Source organism: Ochotona curzoniae, unplaced genomic scaffold (assembly GCF_017591425.1).
Source record: "Ochotona curzoniae isolate NIBS_2020 unplaced genomic scaffold, NIBS_Ocur_1.0 contig_43, whole genome shotgun sequence".
In the NCBI taxonomy this organism is placed as follows: domain Eukaryota; kingdom Metazoa; phylum Chordata; class Mammalia; order Lagomorpha; family Ochotonidae; genus Ochotona; species Ochotona curzoniae.
The window spans coordinates 28,378,950-28,401,091 of NW_024466218.1; the positions used below are offsets into that span (position 1 = coordinate 28,378,950).

Sequence of the window (22,142 nt, forward strand, 5' to 3'; positions counted from 1 at the left end):
TTCAGATATATCAGCTTTTGCATTTATTGATAAGGTAGTGATAAGAAATTGTAATTATAGTAGTAGTAGTTCTAGAATATGGGAAGAAAATGTTAAAGTTAATTGCAGTTGTTATGTTATCTATAATGCTATTTATGTATGTGTACAAGCTCCATTTATGTTTATTGTTAATTGCTCTGTAGTTAAGTGAGCCCTTAACCAGTGTTGGAATGGCTCTGGCACTGTGGTGCTGGTATGCATTCCACAACTTATTTCCATCATATGGGGATCTCTTGTGTGCTTAGTCTACCTGGAATGTGTGTCACTCCCTCTATTGTCACCAATGGTTCCCGAGCACTGAATTTGTCCAGAGAATTATCCGCTACGCTATCCCCTAGTGGAAGCTGGTCCATACGACAAAAGTAGAGATTGCCACAGTAAAGCAATGGACAAATTGCATACTAAAGGATCTTTCCTTTGCACACCAATGGGCTGGTATAGTAGCCATGGGCCTTATATCATTCTTTGGGGTCTGTGGATGCTTCATCCTTGAGCACAGCGTCAGCAGCAGTAACAGCAGCTGCTAGTGCAAGCTGTGCTTGCCCTTCACAGCAGATAATCCCTAAAAGTCTGGCTAGGCATGCTGGACCGGTAGCCAGAGACGGGTAAGTATCCGATATGGCTTCACCAACCTAAGACAGGTGCCACGTTCCTAGCCACGTGGTTAGCCCATGATGGGTAAGGGGAGCCTGAACTCGGAACACCTAAGACAGGCACGGTCCCTTGCTTAATAAAACAAGAAGGGGGAGCTGTTGGGGGCACTGACCATTTCCTGCCCTGTGATTGGCCCTTTGCCCTGATTGGTGTGCCTTGGTTCTCTTTAAGTTGATTGGTCAAGTTTGACAGTTAAGCGGGGGGCTTGGCGGGGGAGGGGCTGGAGCGTAACGGTGATAACGGTCATAACGGTCACAACGGAGTTAACGGACGGAACGGAAGATCAGAATAAAAGCGCCTTGGAGACTCTCTCAAGTGTCGGGTGATTTCTTCCGCGGGACGGGAGGACCCCCGATACTCTTTCCCCCAGGCTCTTTGTTTTGTTTATCTGGGGGGAAAAGATATACGAGTAAGAATTATGAAAATTTTAGACTATAGAGGTTATATACTCTTTGGTATGTAAGTTTTTAGGCTATGTAACGTACAGAGATATGGATTATCTTACCAGAGAGAGCTGTATTAGAAGTAGAACCGCCACAGCATGAACTGGCATCTATGTGGGATGCCAGTGTCACAGGGTGGAGGATTTGTTTGCTGTGCCACTGCACTGACCTTACAGTTTAGCTCTTTATAGCTGAATTACTCTAGCATTGTTTCAGCAAACTGTGAAGTCAGTTGATTATTTTTGAACCTTGAAATATTATCCACAGCATAATATTAACTGGAATAAGGCTGTCTGCTGTAGAAAATCAGTCGGGAGCCAGTCTTCCAAGAATTCCTGTAGTGCGTGCCTTGGGACCCGTGTGCCATGCTCCTGTTTGCTCCCTGTCTCTCCCCCCACCATCTGTCTCCATCTTTATCTTTCTGTCCCTCTTCTTCCTCTTCCTTCCTTCATCCCTTGCTCTCTCCTTATCTCTCTCCCTCACTCCTGCTCCCCCAACCTGTAGTCTCCTCTCTGGAGTTTACTTCCCATCAAATACATCTTCTGTGCATCTCCAAGTTGGTTTTCTTTTTTTTTTTTTTCCCTTTCCAAGCATACTCTTGTTTTTCACAACTAGACTATTTGTCCCTTAAGAGTAAAAATGAAAACCTTCTGTAAATACTGACTGGACTTAAAGTTGACCTCCCACATTCTTTTGCCTCCGGTCTGAAGCATTTCTCTGTTAATATCTTGCCATATTTTATCAGGAACCTGTAAGTTGGAGAATCGGTCTCATTAATTTCTGAAACCTTTCCAGGTACCGCAGCTCAATATATGTTGGTTGAATAAGCACCTAGTGAACAAACTGTGTTACTGGCTGATTATCCTAATCTGAGTTGTAAATAACTATGATAGATTTTGATTTTCAAGATTGCTTTTTTCTCCCGATCTTGAATTTGTTTTGGATCTTTTACTTCTGTGTTGTTAAGGAATGCAAAGTAATTTTGAATAGTTGCCTAATAGAAGCATATTACAAGCAGAGTACTGGGAAAATGTTCTAAGTTACAATCCTATCATTCTTTTAGGCATTCTCCTCCATCTGTAGTCTAGCTTTATTTTCGATAGATGACAGGTCTGGGACTCCCAAGCTAATATCCTAGATGAGAACAAGTTGGTTTGGGGCATAGATCCTCTGCCACTACAGTTGTTAGCTCTTGTGTTTTGCTTAGGGAAAGTTAGTTTAGGATTAATTGTAGAATGTATTGACTTTCTATGATTTAGAAATCCATCCAAATGGATTAGAAATTATCCTTAATTACTTGCAATTTATTGATATTTGATTCCTTAAGTATCATTTAAGATTAACTTTAGAATAAGTTGATCTTTATTTGCTTAAATGGGCACCATGAATGTTACGGTCCTAATGACCCTGATTTGTATTCTGAGGTTTCTGTGCTTCAAAGCAGATTTTGTGTGACTGTCCTTGTGAGAAGCAAAGTGAAAAGCAACAGGGTCTTGTGAATGAAATTCTGGAAATAAAGGTTACAAGGAGTTATGCCCTGGATTCCCTTCCTTATAGATTTTGTTTCTGTAACTGTAGTGTTTAGAATGGAATGTGTGGCACCCTGCCACAGCAAAGGTCTCTTTCCACAAAGGACATCCATGAAGGACATGTCTTCCATATTGGAAGAGTCACACTGGCATGTTAGGGCTAATGTACATGTCTGCAGTAGTTGATCTTGATGCACAGGTAAAATAGCCTTTTACTCACGCAGGACAGTCAATCAGTGTATTTGGTTTTATAGTGTATTAACAGTATATGAACGGCACCACTAGGAAGTCTGATAACATGATGTGTATGGATTGTTTTGTGATCAAATCGTGAGGTTCCGTTTGATACCCATTTCCACAAAGCAAACATATCTAATGGTTCAGTGACTTAAATGACTGTTTAAACATATCGGTTATGTTGTTTGGAAGAATTGTTTACTCTCTCCAGACCTGTTTAATTGTGATATGAATGTAATATAGGTGTTCCATTGGATGGTTGCTGTAAAGTCTAAATGGGTTGATGTTGGTCTCAGGACATGGTGAGAGCCCAGTACGTATTTTATTATTACTATTCATGTCATTCTCAGTAGGTCAGGGAGGATACAAGGAGTCAAACTATGACATTGAGTTTTCCGAGCTCAAATCCAAAGTTAAATTAGATAATTAGAAATCCGCACTCATAGCTAAGTTTCCAGTTGAAGTATTCTCTTAAACTCTTATAGAGTGGATTGCTTTGAGGCTGAGTAAAGTGTTAACTTAAGACATGGGCAGGAAGAGTCTAACTGTGCATGTAAACCAGGTTTTTGAAAGCATGTTGTTCATGCAAGCCTGGGGTCTGTGAAGGTCTGTAAAACAGACATGTCTTTGAGGGGAGCACAGAAAAGATTTTTCTCTCTTTTAAGGACCATCTGTAAAATTCCCCACATAACAAGGAGAACAAGGAGGATAGATTTTCTAGGATCTTGACTTAAGGATGGGGCAGAGGGCTGCTACAAGCCCCAGAGGAAAAGGGAAAATGGAAGACATCCTTGGCCAACACAGTGGTAGGAACCAGGGACAGTCAGGTGGCAGCATTCTGTTTATAACGACATGTATATCTTTCTTTTTAAAATATTTTAAAATTTTTATTTGAAATACAGATTTTTACAGAACGGGAAGGAGAGACAGACAGACAGAAAGAGGTCTCCATCTGTTGGTTCACTCTTCAGATGGCCACAAGGGCAAGAGCCGAGCTGAGTTTGATTTGAAGCTAGGAGCCAAGAGCTTCTTGCCAGCTTGCCATGTGAGTGCAGGGGCCCAAGGCTTAGGCCATCCTCTGCTGATTTCATGGGTCATGAGCAGACAGCTGTGGAAGTGGAGCAGCCAGGGCACAAACTGGCACCCATATGGGACACTGGCACTTGCAGGCAGAGGATTATTTTGCTACACTACCGTGCCAACCCCACAGCTGTATGTCTTGTTCTCTTGTTCTCCATACCACTTAAATTTTTTTCTACTCTCTGTTATTTTGCTTATTTGTTTGGTTCTCTGTTCCTCATTCCTGTTTCCTTGTACTTCATCCATTTGGGCTTTCTTCTTCAAGTCTTACCTGACTGAATTCTGAATGCACATGCCAATACAAGGAAACTCTCCTGTGACATGTGCTTTAGTGTTGCTGACCTTGGCCCATATCGGCTGTCCTGGTTAGAGTCAATAGAGGAAGCAGAAGCAATGTGAAGGCTATGGGATAAGAGTTTACTATAGAAATAAGATGTAATTGAAAAAATGTGGGAAATGAAACCCCTTAGGGGAAGTTTGGAGGATCAAAGAAAAATCACAAATCAGTTCCGAGGCCCTGGCACAAGAGGATGATGTGAAGCTGCCAAGGCCCGGTGATTGTGGCTGCTCAGATGGGATCACCGTGGGCGACTGCTGCAGTTCTCTGGAGGCTGTCACTTCTGCATGGTGGGGATTTCGTGTTGCTCTCAGTAAGCAGACTGGCATCTGGGTAAAGGGACAAACTGGAGAGGAAGAGAATGGGGACGAGCTAGGGTATCCTGGTGTTTTAGACCGTCCTCACCACGAGGACTGTTAGCAAGCAATGGCTACTACTCCACTGCAGCATCTAAATCTCACTTCCAATGGAGGTGTTTCTCCCAAACGAAATTGTGATCCTGTAGGGAAAGGAATCTGGGGAATTTGGTTTCAGTTTAGCCAAGCGCACAACAGTACAAGTAGCATGCTATTGTATTTATGTATTTATCATCTTATTAATTCAAAATTTTAATGTAGCAAAACTTCAGGTAAAGGATGTTCTCTTTCTTGTGGGGCCCGTGTTTGCTCCAGTATTCATAACTGGGAACTGGATAATATCCCTGCTCTGTCATAAACAATGGTGTTATGTAACTGACCTGGTTTTCCATGATTTCTCGACTTCTGGGAATTTCAAGCCAGATTTTGTTATAGCGGACAGCAGTTATCTTAAGATCCTCCCCCTTTTTTAAATAGTTGGCTCTCATATTCACAATTCTTTCTTGTAACATGGCTCTTAGGTGTTTGCATATTTCTAATCTAAATGATAATCAAATATATAAGTTGTCTATTCACATCTAAAAATGCTCTATTTTAAATATGAGGCAGATTCATATAACAATTTATATGCAAAAGCATAAGATGAATGTACAGTAAGGAATCTCTCCCTCCTTCATTGTGTATTGAGGCTCCTTCAGATTTCTTCTTGCTTTAGCAGAGATTGTTTTTAATGTCCATAGAAAAAGATATACAGATTTACTCCAATCCATTTTGTTTACTCACAGGTAGCCTACCAAGTACTCCTCTTTTTACATTTCATTTTTTTATATAACAATAAATATATAAATAACCAGAGACTATTTTGTGAGATTTCCCGAGCGTGTTTGTGTGTGTATTGATGATATTCTTCCTTTGGGAATAGGTATAATAATAAACTCTAAATTGGGGACTGATGGACCGATTGTGAGAAACATTACAATTCCAATTAAAACAATGTGTTGTATTAGGGTGGGTGTACTGTCATTTGCCGTATCTCTCATAGGCTTGTACTCTTTTTCTGGAATCATTGGTTTATTTGTTGATTGACCTGTTCATCACCTCTCAACTTACCACCCACAGTTTCTGTGTTGATCATGAAACGCATAGAGTCATCCTCACTGTAATCGGCCTTGATGACTCAGTCTGCTCCAGGCTCAGCGTTGGTGGGGGGTGCGGTCAGTCCTCCAAAGTGAGCAAGTCTCGCTTTTCTGTTAACCTCGCTGTGCTGCTAATCTCTCACTGAGCTTCTTCCTCAGCTCTGACCTGTTGCCCTTAGGCCTATTATGGGTTGTGAATCCTATCTAGAATCCTCCCATGGATGTCCTTGTTAGCCTTGTCAATCATTTCCTTAAGAATTGGATATATTTCCCATTAGTGCTCTGCATCTTCTAATACTAGAATATGGTTCAAAACATATCTTCATGGAAATGTGCTGTTGTATCTTCAGTTGGGCGATTAGACCTGCATGCGCATTGCCAAATTAAATTCAAGTTCATCACTCCTCTGCAGGTATTCCAGTTTGTGCCAGCGATGACTCACATGGGAGATTTTCACTGAAACTAGCTCGAGTTCTGTGCTCAGTCTCCCAGACCTGCTCTCTTCATATTTTCCTTTAAGTCGACTGTCTAGGTCCCTGCACACTTATGAAGCCAGGTAGGCCCTTTTATTTTTATGACTCACATGGCATTTTCTGTATTATGTTCATTATGAGCCAGAGGGTAATGTTACAGAAAATATACTTGATTTGCATTTGGAGTAGATGGAATTAATACAAATGTTTGTTTTTTTCTGAATTTATTGCTTTCAGGAAGTGTTTCAAAGAGAAAAGTGAGTGTATATCAGATTACTGGCTAATGAAAGGCAAGTCCAACTTTCATGGACACTGATGTACTCTTTCTAGCATTGCAAAATTGTGAATGTCATCGTTGACTCATTTCCAACTCTACTTTCCAAGTGATTGTATGTTTCCCTTTACCCGACACTGAAAGTATATTAGAGAATTATTCTGCCTGCTCATTTCCTTCATAAGTTTACCAAATGCATTCCAGTTAAATTGAAGTTCACACCACTTGGAAGCATCATAAAAATATAAATTTGAAAGAAAATGTCAGCATTTTATTTATTTGAAAGGCAGAGAGAGAGAAAACAAAAGGGATATCTTTCTTCCTCTTGTTTCTTGTTTCCTTCCCAAGTGCTTGCAGTAGGCCGGGTTGGGTCAGGGAAGAACTAGGAGCCCAGAGCTCAAGTCTCCGTCTGGGGTTTTCATGTTGGGAGCAGGGTCACTTGGATCATCCCCTCCTGGCTCCCAGCATGTGTGTTGTGGGAATTTGGCTTGAAGCAGAGCTGGGACTTATGAGCACAGGAGCTCTCAAGGGGCGTGTAGACATCCCAAGCAGTGATTTCATCGCTGTACCAGATACCTACCCCAGGAACAGAGTCTATGTGCTATATATTTAATTGTAGGTAGGCACTAGTTATAGTGGGCTTTTTAAAGTCTTTAACTATTGGTTGCACAAGGAAAACCTCAATTAGTATAGCATTTATGTAGTAAAATCATGGATAGTGCTAAGTAGGCGCCTATTTCACTTGTAATTTGGACATTGAATCTAGAATCAAAGACTGTAAGGGCCAAAAATTTTAGGCTTACATGAACTAAAAATATAGCTTCATATTCATAAATATCATCTAAATAGACAGGAGTTTGGACGACCATATATGGTTTTTATTGATTTCTATGATTCCTACCTCCAATTTCTAATTAATCTAGCAAATTACTTCTTGTAATTATTTATGATACGATTTCTGTATATCCATTTGATGGAAAAATGAAAGTGGTTCTTCCTAAGAGAAGGTTTAATGAAGATATAAAAGGGTGACTTTCTTCTCTGCTTTGAATAGAAGCATTTTCTTCATTTGTGGCTTAAAATTTAAATTCAAGGAGGAAAAAGCTGATATGTTACTTCAGAGGTAAATGAAGTATATTCGTTTTCCAAATCTTCAGCATTTTAGCATTTTAATGATTCCTGTTAAAAAAGCAATTTAGGGCCCGGCGCGGTGGCGCAAGTGGTTAAGGTCCTCGCCTAGCACGCCCGGGATCCCATATGGGCGCCGGTTCTAATCCCGGCAGCCCCGCTTCCCTTCCAGCTCCCTGCCTGTGGCCTGGGAAAGCAGTCGAGGACGGCCCAAAGCTTTGGGACCCTGCACCCGTGTGGGAGACCCGGAAGAGGCTCCTGGCTTCGGATCGGCAAAGTATCGGCCCGTTGCGCTCACTTGGGGAGTGAATCATCGGACGGAAGATCTTCCTCTCTGTCTCTCCTCTCTGTATATCCGCCTTTCCAATTAAAAAATAATAAAAATAAATCTTTAAAAAAAAAAAAAAAAAAGCAATTTAGCTCTTCAAAGTCCTGTGAGCTAATGCCTTGTTTGCTGAAAGGCCTGGAGTCGAGTGGTGATACAGATTAGTTCAGGTAGGTGCTGTCTGGCTGTACTCAAGTGTGGCTTGAGAGAGTGTGCCTCTCAGGTGGCCTCTGGATTCACAGGCGAGTGTGGTTTCAAGGCACAGGTGCTCTGGCATGCTTGGAAATAAATCTCAATTGCATCAGCTTCTCCTGGATGTTGATTTGAGTGCAAAATTACAGGGTGTGCTTGAACCAAAAGGATGCCAGCTTTCTCAGCAAGCTCTTAGGTTTGGAGCCAGCTTCCATACAAAACCTCACAGCGTGTGATTGCAATCGTGCTCAGGAGAAGAGGAATCTCAGATAAAGATCACACGCAGAGAGTAAGTTAGGAGAGCAGCAGCGGAGGGACACCAGTGACAGGAGACCTGGATTCCCTCCCAGTTTGGGAGCAATGACTCCATGAGTGTTGGAGGCTTCTTAGTCACTGTCTCTCAGGTCTGGAATGATTTTTGTCAAATAAGTATTTAATGTGCAACATATTTGTCAAATGCCCAGCATTAGGTGCAGCATGTAATAGCAACACTCGCAGGTTTACTGAAGAGGTAAGACAACACAGAAATGTAACAAGGCAGGCTACAATGCAGTAGTTACATGAGGATGTGATGGATGGAATATAGTGAAGGAATTTAAAGACAGAGACGGGTTTGAGGCTAATTTTAAAGAATGAAGCCGATACAGACTAGACCACTACACTTGGCAAGATGGTGGGATTTGTGTGTGCAGACTTGGTATAAAAATGGGTGTTAGGCATACACAATGGTGTTTTATTTGGCCATAAATAGGATGAAATTGTAGCAAATGGAACACAGGTTAAGTGATTTAAGCCTGGTAAAAAAGAAAAATAGTATGTGCTTGCCACTACTTTTTATGTGTTTGAACAGTGTAGAGACATAAAGAAATAGAAGGGGGCAGGAAGTCAAGAGGGAGGAGGACAGGAGAGGGTAAGTGAAGGAAAGAGAAGCTTCCGTTGGCTGGTTATTTTCCAAAACACCCACATCCAGGATCCTTGTGGGTGGGGGCATTCGGGCGTTGAGTCTTTCTCATCTGCTAACTCCAAGGCTGTGCATTAGCAAAAAACTGGATTGGAAGCAAAGTACCTAGACTTGAACTAGGCACTGTGCCATGGGACGTGGATGTGCCAAGCAATGGTTTCATCTAGCACATCACCGCCTCTGCCCTTCTTCACCTACCTTGATCACCAGGGCTGCTTTTTGGTGTTTACAGCAATTTCTTTAAAGAACATTCATGAGTCCACGGATGATAAAGGATTCAATTAGAATGCTAAATTGGTTCCGGAGAGCAGATTTTCTCTGCCGTGTTTGCTGTGTAACCATTGAAACACACTAGATAATTCATGTTATGGAAATGATAGCCAGGAGGGAAAGACAGATTGCCAAACAGAATGGAATATAGTATTTTAAAAATTACAAATGGACTAATAATTACATGAAAATATAAAAGGTAACCATTAAAAGGCAAATCATGTTTACCTCTGGGTCATACGATGATAGATAATTCTATATTGTTATCTACTAATATCAACTTTCTGAATTTCTGGCACTGCTTATGGTAAAATCTAAAGTTACTTGTAAAATGGTTTGGTGATAAGGCTGTGTTGTGGTGCCTGCCGCATTCATGTTATCCTGCTGCAGCTAAAAGATGGCTATACCAACTTCTTTGGATTTGCTCATTCCACAGTATATATGTGTATCAAACCTCACGTTGTACCTCATTTGTAAATATAATTATTAGTCAGTTAAAAGTAAAATGACATTAATGAAGAAAAAATAAAAAGCACACAGGACCAATGTCAATTTCTGATTTGAGGTTAAACTGTGATTCCCTAAGATGTAATCACCATGGGGACTGGATAAAGAGTGGCTGGGATCTGTATTTACAGCCTTTGCAAGTTCATGTGAACTGTTAAGTATTATAATATGAAAAGTTAAAAAAATAAATTACATACGTATATAAACCTCCTTTTCATGCCCTACACTGACTCTAGCGATTTTTAGAAAAGATTTATTTATTTTTATTGGAAAGTCAGACTTACAGAGAGAGGGAGAGACTGAGAAGGATCTTCCTTCTGCTGATTTACTCCCTAAGCGGCCACAACAGCTGGAACTATGCCAATCCAGCAGCCTCTTCCAGGTCTTTCATGAGGGTGCAGGGTCCCAAGGCTCTGGGCTGTCCTCAGGTGCATTCACAGGCCACAAGCAGGGAGCTAGATGGGAAGTGGGGCCGCTGGGATATGAACTGGTGTGTGAAAGGTGAAGGCTTTAGCCACTAGACTACTGTGCCAGGCCCAATCCTAGTGATTCTTAATGTCTGCAGATCATGCATGCAGTTGACAAGATGAAGGCTTAATAAGCTCCTTCTTGCAGAAATGTTCCCATCCAATCTCAGGGTTTTCCCTACTCCTTCAGTCTGTGGCCCCATAGGAACATTTGCATTGACCCCATTTGTGGCACAGTGTAGGTCACAATAGGCCTTCTGCCCTTTGGGTCTTAGTCTTCCTTGCTCATTTCAGACCACATTAATCCTTCTGCATCTGTTTCTATCAGTTGAGTTCTGTGGAACTTAGTGCTCAAGCTCTTCTTTTAAAATTATGCGTTTGGTTCTGTCTTCAGCATGGAGACTCTATCATAATTCTTTGTATTCCTTGCAGTTTTTAGAAAGCAGGAGTCCTTACCCTGGCTTGACAGTGGGCCTCATGGCTGACACTGTGTTGGGATGCCCCACCACATGGCAGAGTTCTAGCTCTGCTGTTTATCCCAGCTAACTGCTAATGTGTATCTTAGGAGGTAGCAGGTGATGGTTTAAGTGGTTGGGTCTCTGCCACTCATGTGGGAGACCTGAATTGGGTTCCTGGCTCCTAACTTCTGGCTGGCCCAGACTAAGTTCTTGCAGACATTTGAGGAGTGAACAAACCAGTGGATGGGACATCTCCTTAAAAAGAAGTCCTTACCTATAATTAAGATTAGCACAGTTTCTTTCACAATGCATTTTTCTATAATAATTTTGATCTATTTGTAATTTAAATATATATACAGTAGGTATAAACACTATGTAGTTAGCATAAATACTATTTATATAGTTAGTATAACAGATATAAACATTATTTATCCTTCCAATTTTAGTATATGTGCTGCTGAAGTGAGTGCATTATTTAGTTAGTATATACCCTGACTTTGGAAGGAATTGGGTTAAGTTGAACTATGACTTTGCCACCTAATGGTTTTATTTGTTTGATTTTTTCTTAATTTCCTACCTGCATGTGGAGATGATATGTAGTTTTCAGTCTGGTTGTGTAATGTGGTTGGCTGTGCAAAGAGATTAGCACGACATCACTTGTCATTGGAGGCTCTGAAAGATAAGTCACTATTACACTGTTTGATAAAATATTTTAAATTTCATTCTGCATGATGCAGTTGATCTCTGCCTATCTAATGAGGAAGGAAGAAGCACATTTGCTGTTGTTTGCCCAGGATCCTGTGCAAGGATAATGTTGATTGACAAAAGCAAAATGTATTTTCTTAAGCAGTCTTCTGTCATTTCAGCTATTTAAATCCTCAATTTCTTAGCGTTTATACATTTTTTCAATGAAAGGGAGTTATTTTTTTCCATCATCTGGAAAAAAAAGTGAAAGTCATACCCACTGCGTTAAAGAGAGAGGCAGCACAACACAACAAAAGTGAAAAATGGCGGTAAAGCTAACGTCACTTTGTGGCTGATCCAGCAGTATTGCTGTCACGCCCCTTTTAGCTTTATGCTTTATTTCAGATGGGAAGATTTCCTATGAATTGAGTACTGCCCATGGAAGCTAAACTACCAGTAAAACTGACGGAGACTTTGAAAACCACACATCGCTGTTTTAATCCCTGAACGTGTTCCCGCCCTCCTACAGTCCCCCGTCCACAGACTAAGCTTTGGCCCCAGCCTATAGACTAAGCATTGGAAGTGCTTACCAGAAATGGTTTCTCTTCTATGATGGGTGCTCAGTATGCAAGGCTTTCGTTTTTCCCTTGGGGACATCTTTCTGGAGAACCACTGAGCTGGTTGACAGTCTAGCACCTTAGGGTGTTGACGTGTGCTCCAAAACAAGGGCACGAAGAGTGAAATAAGAAATGGAGACTCCGTCATCTGTTTGTGGTGCTCTTCACTGTCACCATCAAGGCTAACCTTTGAAATGTTCAATATCTGTTTTTAAGGATTTTTTTGAAGATTTATTTATTTTTATTAGAAAGGTACATTTACAGAGAGAAGGAGAAGCAGATAGAAGTTCTTCCATCCTCTAGATCGCTGCCTAAGTGGCTGCAATGGTCGGAGTTGAGCTGATTTGAAGCCAGGGGCCAGGATTCTCCTCCAGGTCTCCCACTCCCGAAAGTGCAGGATCACAAGACCTTGGGCCATCCTCTACTGCTCTCTCAGGCCAGAAACAAGGAGCTGAATGGGAAGTAGAGCAGCACCCATATGGGGTCCTGGCACATGTAAGGCAAGGACTTGGCCATCACACTGGGCCTAAAACATCCATTTTTTTTTAATTTTTATTTTATTATCATTGTATTATGTGAAACAGTTTTATAAGCATTGGGGAGTCCCCCCGCCCCTCCCACACCCCTCCTCCCATAGTGGATTGCTCCATCTTGCTGCACAACGGTTCAAGTTCAGTTGAAATTCCTACATTGTGAGCATGTACCTAGCATAAAGTCCAGCGTCTCATTGTCCAGACAAGTTCAGTGGCCTCTTGGGGAGACCCTCTCTGGTCTGAAGGTAGAGCCAACAGAGCAAAGTTCCGGTCAGTTAAAATCCCCAACAAAACTTCAGCGTCGATATACAATGTTATGGGGTTAATTGGTATAGTGTTGAGTGAACAATATGTTAAAAAAAAAAAAAGTTCAATTCTTCCACACCTTTGGGTTTAGACAGTATCAGTGACAGGTTCAAAAAAGTAACAATCAACCAAGCATAAATTACAGGTTAAATCCAGGCAAACATTAGGTGTCTGACATAGTGTTGAGTAGACATTATGTAAAAATTACATGTAAGTTCTTGATTACCTTCTACAACTATTTCGATGTCACCTCCTCAATTGAGGTGTGTAACGATTTTGGGGGGTGTTGCAGAGAAATCTCTCATACCTTGCTAATGAGTTCTTGTTCTTTATGTTCCATCTAATAGTATATGAGTGAGTCCTTGATGACCTATCTTTATTGTTCTTTGGTAATCTCATCCTATTAGTGTGTGTATATGAGTGTGTGTGTAAGTGTGTGTGTGTGAAGGGGGGAGGGGGGTTTAGGAGGAACCTTGTTGGTCATTATAGGGGGTGGAGGCCCAGAGCTTAAACTAGGTAAGGACTGGAGAGGATTCCTCCCCCACTGTCCCGCCGGAAGTTTATTGATCTTCTGGTTCTGATGACCAATCGTGGTTCCTAGTCGTTGTTCTGATGTCGTTGGTTCCTGTGTGGAAGGACTCGGGCTTCCTCCATCTCGTGTAGTTGGTCCAAAGAGAGGGGGTGTCTGTCCTCTGGGTTCACAGCATTCGAAAGCATTCCAGGTCCTCGTATTCTCTTTGGCAGTTGCGTTGACGTTCTTGTGTCCGTTCTGATAGACCTTGGTGAGAGTCTGGGAGTCCTTACGGGTGGGGGATAAGCCTCCTCCAGTCCCCCTGTTCCGCTCTGGGGTTCTCCCCTATTCTGTGCATATGACCTCTTGTTAATAGACTGTTTGGGTCGTTCCTAATTCCCCTGTGTGTCGTTGTAGCTTTTGCTGTTGTCTAGTGCTGATCTGGATCTATCAACTTTAAGATACTTATCTAGTTCCCGCAGGTTACACTACGTGGATTCCTAGCTTTTTCAAGGGAAATGAGAGATTTCTCTGTGTTCCCACCCAGTTACTGTGTATCATAAGGAATTGACATTGTATTGGGAGTTACAATCATTCGGAACTTATGGAGTGAAACCATGATAGCAGCAGATTCGTCTGAGGGAGATTTACAGCCATTGGAAAATTTAGGGTTGCTAGGTGTCCCCAAAACGCTATAGCTTCAGCATGAAGCCGTCTTGAGCAGCATACAGAGAACCAATTTCTCAGGGCTCTCTGGCCGGGCGGCCAGCAGGCGAAGCCTGGCGCCAACTGGAGCACTGGCCGCCCCAAAGCAGCCTTCCGAGTGGGCGCGAAGACTGCCAGTTGCATTCCGGGAGACAAGCTTGGTCGGGTTTGGGGGCCCTGGCCGCCATGTGGCCAGGGGTCAGCTCCCCGCGCGCCGGCCCCGCCCCTCCTCCCGGCCCGGGCTTGGGTCTGGCCACGCCCCTAGCGCCACCGGCCCGGGGTTGGGGGGTGGTACCTGTTACCACGCTAGGCCCGAAAAGGGCCACGCGTGGGGAGTCCAGCCTCCCCAAAGCAGCCTTCCGAGTGGGCGCGAAGACTGCCGGTTGCATTCCGGGAGACAAGCTTGGTCGGGTTTGGGGGCCCTGGCCGCCATGTGGCCAGGGGTCAGCTCCAACATCCATTTTTTTTTAAGATTTATTTATTTTTATTGCAAAGTCAGATATACAGAGAGAAGGAGAGACAGAGGGAAAGATCTTCTGTCCATTGGTTCACTCCCCAAGTGACTGCAATGGCCGGTGCTATGCCAATCCGAAGCCAGGAGCCAGGAACTTCCTCCAGGTCTCCCACATGTGTGCAGGGTCCCAAGGCTTTGGGTCGTCCTCGACTGCTTTCCCAGGCCACAAGCAGAGAGCTGGATGGGAATTGGAGCAATCAGGACATGAACCAGTGTCCGCATGGGATCCTGGTGCATGAAAAGCAAGTATTTAGACACTAGGCTATTGTGCCAGGCCCATTGAGCATTAATTCTTTGTAGAATATATTAACATTTTATGCCATCACGTGACATGTTACTTTTATGATTTGAATTAAGACATGTCTTTTAAAAATGACACGTGGTTTTTATGTTATGTTTTTCTTCATCACAGTCAGTGATTTTCCATGTTTGCCTCTTTTTTCTGTTTTTTTTTTGTGTAGATATGTATATATATATATATATATACACATACAAATATATTGTATATGAATGAGACAGCTATGTGAGGTGGTGGTTTTTAAAAAACATTTGGATAGTCTATTTCCTTATGATATACTTTCCCACATTATTTTTGAAAGGCTTATTTAAACTAAAGATTCTGTCACGTGCTCAGCACTGATTTCGGTCTGTTGTACCCACTGACTGATTTCAGTATTTTTATTTGTTGCAAGCCTAACCATGAATAGTGTGGACGTATGAACATTTTCCCAAGTGTGTATTAAGCATGAGTGTGATTCGGTTAGAAATCTTGGCTGCTTTTTGATTATCTTTATGTAGAAGACCAGTTTAATTGTCATTGGTGGCGTCCCATTGATATGACTTCCGTTTTAGAATTAACATCCAGCTGTTTGTGGCTTCTAATTGTAAGGGTTATTTTTAGAAAATTGATTTGTGAGAACAAGTTCAAGTGCATGAACAATTGAACTTCTCATTATCTCTGTGAGGTAAGTATTCATTTTTCATAAATAAATTGAATGTCTCATTTAGTTTTTAATTTACTTGCCCAGACGTTAATAATGCTCAATTATAAGACATTCCAATAATTATAGTTTCTACTCAAATCTTTAATTATTTGAATGATTTGATTTGTATTGACACCAGGACACTGGGCACAGTGAAATGCACTTGTAGCATTTGTGGCGTGCTGTTTTGTTTGCTCTGTTAAGTTCTGTGTCTCTGCATGCTTATGATTCACTGTGAAAGGTTTTTATAAACCACTTGGAACAAGAGATCAAAGACAGTGTTTGAGTTTTCTTCTCACTTGCTGCATGCTTTAAAAATTTATTTCTGGAAGATTTTATTTACTTGCACTGGACTCTAAATTCCATGAGGCATTTTGTTCAGTGACACAAGCTGAACTTTCAATAAATTTTTGCCCATGGATACATGAATACAGGAATGAGTAAATACTCCAAATCATTGAAATTGGTAAGCAACAAGTTTAGTTGAGTAGGTTTGTCTCAAAGCCAAATGATAATAGAATTCTCAAAATAAAATTTTCAGAAAGCTTAAATTGTGAGTGTCACAGAGAAATAGGGTGAGCACCTGTCAGAGGTTGGATTCAGCAATGGCACACAGCCATGACGGTAAATAATCTTGGCATGTGTTTATTAAAATATTACCAGGCTCTTCTGGCCTCCTATGCCTCATCTGAAAGGACATCCTCATGTTGCAGAATAAATGAGTCAGATGGAAGCATTGCTTTCTTTCTCTTTGATTTTACAGTATTAGGGTCAACTCACTGTGACATCATAAACGTGAAAGAAGTCACGGTTTCTAAATACACCAGAAGACGTTCATGTAAGACCTGCTACACTAGGATAAGATCCTGTGGTGAGATCTTAAGTATAAATAAAGAAGTTCTTTTATTTAGGATTTTGCAATAAAAGTCAAAACCTACAATCACATGATGGGACTTGGACAAAGAGTTCTGTAGCCTTGGAAGGCACATCAGGTACTTCTGATTCTGCCTGGATATGGTTCATTTGTGTAAGGCAAGAAAGCCCCATAGGAAAAGCAAAATTTGGAAATTGGAGGAAAAAGCTGCTGGCTTAAGTTAGCCACTGATAAGTATAAATTCGGATAAGGTCTAACCTGACATTTAGCTCAAATGAAAAAGAAAATGAGTTCCAGTGGTAAATAACTACAAGTGATGGTTTTCAAAAAGATTTATGTGAGAGGCAGAGGAAGACCAGCACACCACCCTCTCGTTCACTCCTTAGAGCTTCACCAGGACTGTTGGGAGTGAGGTCAGGTGCTGGGAACTCCATCAGGGTTCCCCCAGGTCGGTGTTGGGGAGCCTCTCGGGGGCTACATTAGCAGGAAACAGGAGATCAGCTGTAGGTCCTCTGATAGGTTCTTCGGGCATCCTGACTGGAGTTCTCACCGCTGGATCTAATGGCTGCTCTAGAGTGGTGCTTGTCAAAGGATGTCTCTAAAATAGAAACAAATTGGCACTGCGTTATGGATTATCACTTGCATTTTGAACCTTATCAGGTCATTCTGTTTCCTTTTGAAGAGCATTTCTGCCATAACCCGTATAGCAGGAGAGTAGCCTGTGATGGAGAAAGTGTGTGTGTTTCTCGTGATTGCCTCTGCAAGCTGTGTGGGATTGTTCCCTCAGCCTTGCATAAAATTCTGCAGAGGCCCTGTTGACCACTTGTTGTATCGTGTCCAGCTGCTATCTCTGGCCATATTGCATGGAGTTGTCTGGATCTGTGTCCATTTCAAAGTTCTGAACATTCCACTGGAGCTTACATTTTGTGCTAGTAAGAAGCCTTCCGGCATCAAACATTGCTACACTGGGGCAGAGAGAGGAATGAATCAAAGAGACTGGTCTTGGGTCTTAACCTTGTGCACTTGTAACTTAACATTCCCAGTGGAAATTTGGTCGGTTATTCCCTTTTGTTTTTGTTTTTCCCCCATTGCCTGATAAAAGCTGTAATGTTCATTTAAGAGGACAGAATTAATATTAAAAAAATTACTTTTTTTTTACTAAGAGGATTATCTTTTTGCACCTATACCATGGCTTAAAAATTGTGCTTGATTTAGGAAACCTGTGGAAAGTCAGGGAGATGCAAGCAGATGGAATGTGTCTGTAGGTACAGCAGGTGAAAGAAGCTCCCGTTGCTGCTTTCCGGAAACCATTCCCCCAAGCTTCTAATCACCTTCCGTCTGCACAGGCAGTAGAACATCTTCTGTATTTATTTCACTTGTGTTCCTGGTCCGACACAGAGCACTGCTCCCTCTGTGAAGTCGTCCCTTTGCTTGGCCTCCCTTGTGCATTTTAACTCCCTCGTTCGTTGGAACTCTGCCATCCCTCCTTATGATCACCGTTTACTAATTTCCATGCTTCAGGGTTCTGCAACCATCTTTCCTTCTCAGGCTACAGATTATCTGAGGGCCACCTCCTTCACCGTCATCTTCACATAGCTCTCCCAGACCTCTCTCCTGCTACTCTAAGCTTTCACCTAGTTTCCTACCAGATATTTTCATTTGGTAATATGAGATTTTTTTTTTTAAAATGAGTATCTTAAATGGAACTTGTCACATATTTCTTTCCAAATTTCTTTCCAAATTTCTGTTTTATTCCCTAATAATTCTTACTGTAGTGCTTTTATTTAGCTGTACTAAATGCTTGTTTTCTGATATTATCTGAGCTGGGAGAAAAAGCCTATTTGCTCCCAATCATTCTATTAGCAGGATTGTTCAACTCCTAATATGTTCAGGCTAATGGCTGAGTGTCAGAGAGAGAGAGAGAGAGAGAGAGAGCTCCTGAAACTTTGCTTCTTAAGACTCTGTCTTGGGTGTCTAAATGAAGATGTGAATAACATCTTTTGTGTGTGTGTGTGAATAACATCTTAACAGGACTGTTGTAAAGATGAAATGACTGTAAATATAGAATTCAGTAGCATAATAGTTATTATATTGTTGTTGATAATGCTTATCGGTAGATTTTAGCTTGTTCATTAAAAAATCATTTTGACTTGATGTTCCCTCTTAAAATATGTCACCTATAATCACAAAATTAGAACCTGTGGCATCCACTTACAAGGACCAAATTGTAAAACTATCCCTAATAACCATGATTTATTGTTTACTGTATTCTGTGCTCTTGGCCAAGGCTTTTTCCCCACTTTTTCCTTGTGGTAATTGAGTAATTACTATAATTATTCAATTAAATAAGAAAAGCAGAGGCAGATGAAGTTTAAGCAACTTTACCAACGTTTTCATTTTTCTTTTTCATACCAAGTGGTGGAGAACTGACTAAAATTTTCAGATCATAAATATTTACTGTACTAATTACACTTTTCTTACAAGGATAAAAAATTCCGCAAAAGGCAAGATAGGCCAGATGGTTATTTGAGTCTGGAAGCCAAGAATGATTTACATTACTGAATGCCCATCACACCTAGTATAGAGGAAAGAGATGAGAGCTCTGTGAACTTGGATTCAGCAGGAGAGAACCCAAGTTGTATGGAGAGTTGGAACTCCAGTAATCTGGAGTGCATAAATGCTAGTGCTACCTGGATCTTAATGTTTCGATGGTTTCTTCGTCGCATGGCCAAGTAAGCATTAAGGACATTGATATTCCAGTGCTCAAAAGCTTGCTATAATATGTGTTTTCTCTAACCAAGAAGAAAGGCTTTGTTTGGGGCCATTCTCATTTTAATAGTATGAATGACATGATTAATAGCACTAATGCTTGCTAGGTAATTACCATGGTAAATTGTTGAGTCTCATATCATTGTGAGAGAGGAGTGAATTTTAATATACTGCAGAATAAGGAGTCCTGCAAGAATACTGCATGGACAATTAATTATAGCCAATTTTATATCAAGCCTTGAGCTGTATTAATAGTCAGACACGGTTAGCTGATTGTGTTTAGCCCATGGACATCTGTAGGCATAAATGGGAGAGAAAATTTCATCTATCAGCCTGGGCTGCCTCAGTAGAATACCACAGGCGAGCGGTTTGAACAGTAGATCATTCTCACATGGTTTTGCAGACAGAACGTCCGAGTCTCAGACATTCTGTTTTAAACAGTGGCCTCCTCATGGCATCTTCCCATGGCTTGGGGCAAGAATCTTGTTGTTACCTCTTCTTGTGAGAATACCAGTTTCAGGGCAGGTAGGGTATCAAGATGCTGTCTGGGATGCCAGCATTCTAGACTGAAGTGCTTGGGTTTATATCCTAGTTGTACTTCTGATCCACTCTAGGAGGGAGCAGGTGATAGCTTAAGGTATTTGAATCCCTGCCATCCACCTGGGAAAGCCAGATTGAGTTCTGGGTTCCTGGTTTCAGTCTGGCCCAACCCCAACAATTAAAGACATTTGGGGAGTGAACTAGCAGATAAGCCTTTGCCTGTCTGTCTTTCAAATAAGTACTGCTACTTCTGCTACTACAACGGCAGTCTTTTGAGTTAGCGGGATGTGTGTGTGTGTGTGTGTGTGTGTGTGTGTTAGTTTGGTCTAGAGCACCTTGAAACCCTCTTTGAAGCTAAGCATGTTCCTGTGTATTGGGGTGATTAGATGCCAGGACCCGAGACTGACTGGATTTGAATCCTGATTTTACAGATAGAGCTAGCGAGCCCCTGAAACTTTCTCATTACAACTCCCTTCTCTGTGGGGTTGTGACCCAGTACCTGTGTCATAGGATTGCTGTGAAGATGCAGTGACTTGAAACATACAAAGCACAGAGCACAGTAAGGAGTCCTGCGATTCCTGTGACTATGATTTTATTATTATTGGTGTTGGATTGATTTCAACTTTTGGCTAAGTTAGGCAGTGTGTTATAGACTAGGAAAAAACATAGGAGTGTTATAAGAAGGTGGGATTGACATCAGAAATATTAGAAAGATCTAATGGGACAAAGAGCTTATTTAAAACATAAAGGTCAACTTGTTTACCCTTTTGTTTTGAAGCAGTAAGAATGAATTTTTGATATGCCGTGAGAAATAATTGATTTTACCCATAGTTACTTGTATGAAAAATGTCAGCCTTATAGGTTTTAACTTGAAATATGTAAGTAGAAATCAGTGCTTAAAAAGGTGATTCTGGCTGAAGTGGAAATTTCTTATAAAATCAGTTTATTATTATAAGCTATACAAATGGAAAAAAATTCCGATATTCAAACAATAGTAGGCTTCTGCAGCAAGCTCCTAGCTCCTGGTGAAGCAGCTCCACAGGATATTCCTTGAGGTGAGCTAAGTAGTTTTCTGCAAGGAATTACACAGGGAATTTTAATATGTTCATAGAAACATAGTCAAAACAAAATTTTATTTTGGGATGAGATTTTTGGAATTCTTGTGTAGTTATTCAAACGTGCATTTTCATGAAATCTTTGAAGAGCCTTAGTATTAATGTATTGTATGAAAGTTGAAGAAGACGGAGTAGAAGTCAGAACATCATCTCTGATTATACCTTGAAAGTGATATGCCAGAAATTCTGTTTTTTTTTTTTTAATTTTTAAAAGGGGATCACTCTTTCTGTCTTACATTTGAGGAAAAAGTGTCGGATTCTGAGTTTTCTGGATAGAATCACCAGTAAATTTTCAGATGTACATATATATATATATTTTTAAAGATTTATATATTAATTTATTGGAAAGTCAGATATGCAGAGAGGAGGAGAGACAGAGAGGAAGATCTTCCATCTGATGATTCACTCCCCAAGTGAGCACAACTGCCGATATGCTGATCCGAAGTTAGGATCCAGGTATCCCACATGGGTGCAGGGTCCCAAAGCTTTGGGTCGTCCTCGACTGCCCTCCCAGGCCACAAGCAGGGAGCTGGATGGGAAGTGGAGCTGCTGGGATTAGAACCAGCACCCATGTGGGATCCTGGGGGGTTCAAGGCGAGGACTTTAGCCGCTAGGCCACACCTCCGGGCCCCTATTTTCAGATATATTTTAAAGCCACACAGGATGATGAGTGTGAGCTCTTCTCATTTTGCCCCACCTTCTTTAATCTCTCAGCGATGCTGTGGAGATGGAGATGGGCCACATTCCCAACAGGATAGTGTCCAGGTAGGTCATGGATAGACAGTGGAGACAGGAGAGAAGGAGGCGGGCAGACGCAAGTGCGGAGGTATTGAGGACACGGAGATTTTGAGAGATTTGGTGGTGACTGGATCATGAATTAAAAAACAAATCAACCAGACAGCATCTTTTCCTGTCTTACTGGCTTTGTTTGTAATCAGTGAGCAAGTTAACGTTCAGTCATTTAAACTAAAGGGTAATACGTTTTTTCATATTTGTTTTGGCTTCACTGTACTTAGAATCTTCATTTCACAGAGGGGCTCCATAATGGCTAGATGTGATGCTGAAATGCACTCCTAGCTAGGCATGTAAAGCAGCATTTATTAGGTCAGGATAGGGATTCATTGA

The 22,142-nt window shown here is 41.4% G+C and overlaps 1 long non-coding RNA gene across 1 annotated transcript in view; it reads left to right on the top strand.

Moving 5' to 3' along the window:
- Positions 1 to 6,145: 6,145 nt before the first annotated feature.
- LOC121159707 overlaps positions 6,146 to 22,142 on the top strand; it is a 108,103-nt gene continuing 92,106 nt past the window's right edge. Inside the window, exon 1 of the long non-coding RNA XR_005884408.1 lies at positions 6,146 to 6,367. This is a non-coding gene — a long non-coding RNA (uncharacterized LOC121159707). The remainder of the gene's footprint in view (positions 6,368 to 22,142) is intronic.